This window comes from Lactuca saligna, chromosome 6, assembly GCF_052625555.1.
Source record: "Lactuca saligna cultivar CGN05327 chromosome 6, ASM5262555v1, whole genome shotgun sequence".
Lineage (NCBI taxonomy): Eukaryota > Viridiplantae > Streptophyta > Magnoliopsida > Asterales > Asteraceae > Lactuca > Lactuca saligna.
Window position 1 is genome coordinate 8,851,618 of NC_136422.1, and position 5,857 is coordinate 8,857,474.

Sequence of the window (5,857 nt, forward strand, 5' to 3'; positions counted from 1 at the left end):
CATTTTAAATTTAAAGCAAAAATACTCTCGAGATTGTCAACTCGTATATATCTAACGATAAGCAAAAGCTTCCCGAAAAGGCCAACACATTTAACCATACTCTAATACATCACCTTCTATATGTTCATATGAGACACATAAAAATAGTACGTTTTGTTGGGACACCCACTAAGATACATATAATTTGGGACTTATAATAGGATATACATGTTAACATCATCATAAAAGTTTATATTTTTTTAGACATTATTACAATAATTGTAACAAGTATTGATATATAAAGGAAATTACATGAATGTTACATGCGTTCAAGTAATCTATCAAAAGGTGTACTCTTAACACCAACACCGTGACATTTTGGGGGAGTCACTTGTACCTAGGCACCATAGAAAATGTATAATTAACCACATGACTCTTTTAATTGCCTAACTGAGGACAAACAAACTGATTCCTCATTGCACCTCGTGGTCGTCCATGAGCGACTTACATCATTGAAGCGCTACTTGTCTAATCTTTAGCATCATAAGTATGTGTCCGAAACTCACATAACCAGCCATGCATGCCTACTCCTATATGACACACACACACACAAACACACACACACACACACATATATATATATATATATATATATATATATATATATATATATATATATATATATATATAGAGAGAGAGAGAGAGAGAAAAAAAAAGAGAAGAGGGAAAGAGCTAGGTTCAAATGTTTCCTACAACTATTGTGTGTATGGATGGACAGATCACAAATTAGTAAAAATTAAATTATTTATTAAATCAGTAAGGGTTTTTTAGACCTTTTTTACTTTTAAATTAATAAGGTCATTTAATGGAATTCCTGCAATTAAGGAAAGAGAACAAATATATGTGACGTAATATCTCTCTTATATCTTCTCTCGGTTTTTGAAACCTTCGTTCCACAATTCATCGTCGCCTACAACAACCATTGCTGACGCCCTCTTCCATCTAATCCTCTCTGTTGAGATTCATGGTTGGCCCAAGCATCCGCGTATACTTTAGTCTTAGTGAAATGGTGACAAAAAGAAGGGCATAAGGCTATGAAAGCACAACCACAATGACACCAAAAATCAGAAATTGATTCATCTATTTGGAATCTTGCTATTCTTGCAAGCAATTGGAGTCGTTCGTGCTTGGATTGTTGCAACTTTTGGAAACCGGAAAAAGTAATCCTGGACTCATTCTTTTTTTATCTAATTTCTGGAAAGTTGTAAATTTCTAAAATTTTTATTTTTGTATTTCAGTTAATGATTAGAGAATAGATACATTTATACAGAGGACTAAGAAACTATGTCAGGACACAAGAACTCAAACAATGCATCCCACCCTTCTTCCTTGAGTTTTGATTAATGTTCCACCTGTGTGATATAGTCTCAATTAATGGAGGTATCTGGCAGTAATTCTCCCGGAATGGAAGATCAACATCTAATTCTGTCAAAACCGAATCTGGATTATATGGAACGAAATCTCAAATTACTCATTAGTATTTGAAGGTATACACTCTTTTATTGTAAATTTAGTCACATTCATGTACTTATCAATTACATATGTTGTATGTTTCATTAAACGGAGTATAAAGATCTGAGCATCTGATTTTGCCCGCCAAATGTTTGTTAAAATGCTTGAATCAAATATTTCAGCCAATTTTTTTGTAACCTTTGAACTGTCATATCTCTCTTGTACTAGCTTGGATTGATTTGAATTTTTTTTCTGCATATTCTCCTTTATATTAGCTACAAGTTACATTATGAAGTTATTTTATTTGGATTAATAGTGGCTCGGTTACAGGCCTTCGAACATGGGATTTTATAGCTATAATTTTAGCACTTTTACTTGGTTCAAAAAATTTTGTGATCGTTGAACTGCCATATCTCCCACATACTAACTTGTAATAAGATGATTTTTTTCCAACGTATTGTCCTATGTGTTAGCTACACCATAGTATCTAGAATCACTATATTAGATTAAGTCGATTATTTGGATCAAGCGACTCGAGGATTACTTGACCAAGTGACTCGATGATTATATTTTATTAGAATACTTGATATTAATCATTTGTTTTTTGCTCTAGCTAACAAAAAACAATAAGTATATGTAGGATCAATTCTTTCTTTGTTTATATATCTAATTTATATTCCCAATTCATATAAACAACAAAAAGGGAAGCTTTTTATTTTTTTACAAAAAATTAAAATTAAAGAATCCAAATAATTATGTTTTGTAACAAAATTTACAGAATTAAATTATTGATGTGTATGTTTTTTAAATAATCCATATATTCTTTTAAAATAGACCAAATATATTCTGTCAAAATTACCAAAGTTTGTTTTATTATTTGTCATATAAAAGTATTCTCACAGAATGTTATTCTTACATAATTTGATTTTATGACAGTTATTCTCATAAAATGCTTGATTTCTTGCAAATTTCTCATAGAATGCATGAAGGGAACATGATGATCAAAGGCTTGAAGGTTGGATGATGGAGATGAACAATGGTCATCAAGACATGGAGTGTGAGACGGAGATGAACAATAGTTATCGAATGGAGATTATAAGAATTACTAACTCTAAAACAATGTATTCTTATAGAATGTGATTGCAATGTGTTTTCTTGTTTATTTTCGGTCCCTGATTCTTAAACAAAGTTAATAATATACGAGTTTTCTATATGAATAAAATCCGTATTCTTTAGAAAATATAATTCTTGATAATATGTTACGCAACTCTTTAAGCATGTTAATATTAGAAAAAATATTTTGATTATAACCATATTCTGCAAGAATAAAATTGTAAATATCTTTACTAGTTTACGGTTGACTCTGTTATTCTAATAGAATAAAATCGGTTATTCTTAAAAACTATATTAGAATTAATATTAAAAAAATTTCCGATTTTTACATATCCCTTAAAATATGAAAATTTCTTTTTTAATATAGATCATTTTGACAAAAATACCCTTATGCTAAAATTTATGTGATCATATGGTACATGTTACCCTATTGTAGACTCTCAATTCTATTTCATCCAGTGGTTTAGATTTATGCATTATGACACATAATAGTTAGTAAAAACAAAATAATCTAAACTTATATATATATATATATATATATATATATATATATATATATATATATATATATATATATATATATATATATATATATATATATATATATATATATATATATATATAATAATACTTTTAAACATCATATAAAAGGTACCATACATATTCATCCATGTCCATTCTGATATGTCATTGCACCTCGTGGTTGTCCAAGTGTGACTGCTTAGGGTTTCACCGTAGGAAAGTGGTTTATAACCTGGTATTTCAATTTTGGTCAATTTGCTTCCAAAACCTTACTTCCTCGAGATACTTGGTACCTCTTTAATTGTCAGTTTATAAAGACCCCTAAACATCTAAATGATTCGTTGTTGCTTTCTATTTATTGTAATTTATATTTTAATGCTTTATGATTTTTGAGTAAATTACATGAATGATCCCTATGGTTTAGGGTAATTTGCACGTTTCGTCCCTAACTTATTTTTTAACTCGGAAGGTCCCTACTGTTTGTTTTTGTTACGCGTTTGGTCCCTGTCTTACCTAAAAAGACTATTTTTCCTTTGCTTTTTTAATTTATTTAAATAAACACACCCCAACCTCACCTCCCTCACCTTACCTTACATATCACATCATTTTCCCTATTTAAATAATGGTCTTTTAAGGTAAGACAGGGACAAAATGCGTAACAAAGACAAATATTAGGGACCAAACGTGTAACAAAAACAAACAGTATGAACATTCCGAGTTAAAAAAATAAGTTAGGAACCAAGCGTACAAATTACTCCAAACCATAGGGACCATTCGTGTAATTTACTCTTAATTGTTTTTATTCATTCAGCGTATTAATATTCAAATATGATATAACCACTTTTAATCATTTACTTTATTTATTATTAAGCCTTAAATTATTATTTTTTTAGTATTTAATTAATAATTCTTATTATTGATTAATATTCTCCTTCCTAGTTATTTAATATAAAAATAAAGTGTTTTGAATTCACAAACTTTTACATGAAAACATCTGACCTCGGTTTATGGGTGCTACAACTCCTTAAAAGGATTCTGCCACTACTAGAAATGGTTCAATAGCTACAGTACAATCCGTAGCTATAAGCGGATAGCTACGAAATTGCTACAGAAAAATGTCTTTAGCATCATGGCCTGTGGCTAAATTATAGCTACGGAATTGTTACGTAGTTTTTCGTAGTTACCATAATTACAGAATAGCTACGGAAATAAATAGCTACGGATTTCCTACTGAATAGCTATGGAATTGAATAACTACGGAACTAAATAGCTACAGAAGTAAATAGCTACGGATTTTTTGTAGTTAATCCGTAGCTAATTACTTTTTATTTTAAAAAAAAAAACAATAATTTTTTTTAAATTAAAAACAATTAATTTGGTCAAAATGAAATAAAAATTCATTACATTAACACATGGGAAATCTCCAATAAAATCCTAAAATTTTGGCCCGGTTTACGTTTTAGTCCTAAACTAATTTTTGTTTATGAAAAAGTCCTAAAAACCGGCAAAAGTATGCATTTTGATCCTTTTTGACCGGCTGGAACCGGCAACAAATTAATTTGGGACTATTTCATAAACTGATCTAAAATATGGGGACTATTTCATAAAATGACCCAAAATATTGGGATTTTTCTGCAAAAAAAAAATATTATGACTTTTCTGCAAACAAAAACCATATTATTATTATTATTATTAAAAATATAAACAAGTATACTAATTTTTAAATTCATTATTATTAATATTTTTAATAATACATATAAATACACTTAAATAAAAAAAATATATTAAAGAAATAATTTAAAGGTGAAGCTGGTGGTGATAGTAATACTTTAAGCATTGAAATCATGAATATCTGCTTGTATGTCTTCCTTTGTATATGATCATTTCACATTTCTTATTATTGTTTTCAATTCAAAATATTAACACCTAACAATTTAAAAGAAGTTGCCTATTTTTAAAATTGTGTATAAATAGTTTAAGATAAAAGGACTTCTCACTTTTTATATAAAGTTTCTTAAGGTAGATTGATTTCTTTTCAAATCCAACAGATCCACAATAAATATTTACATTGGTGGCCCATATCAAAATTCAAAAATATTAATTAAAATATCTTATTTAATAGAAAGTAATATGACTTGTTCTGCTTTATCACACTAGATCTGCTATGTTTTCAAAAAAACCACAAGGATAAAGTAATGAAAAAGAGCAACACACATGTTGGTAATTCAAATACTTACACACAACACATACACGCATATCACATACTCACTATTTGTAAACAATTTGAAAAATCAGTAGCTTCTTTTAAATTGTTAAATGTTAATATTTTGAGTAAAAAAAACTAATAACAAATGTGAAATGACCATATACAAAGTTAGAATATACAAATAGACATTCATGATTTCAAAGCTTAAAGCATTACTATCCGCTCAACCTTCACATTTATAAAATGTCTTTAATATTTTTTTAATTTAAATGTATTTATATGTATTATTAACAATATAATAATAACAAATTTAAAAAATAGTATATTTATTTATATTTTTAATATAATAATAATTATAATAATAATAAGGTTTTTGTTTGCAGAAAACCCTATTTTTTTTGTTTTTACAGAAAAGTCCCAATATTTTGGGTCAATTTATGAAATAGTCCCAAATTATTTTGTTATCGGTTCCAACCAGTGAAAAAGGGTCAAAATGCAAACTTTTGCCGGTTTTTGGGACTTTTT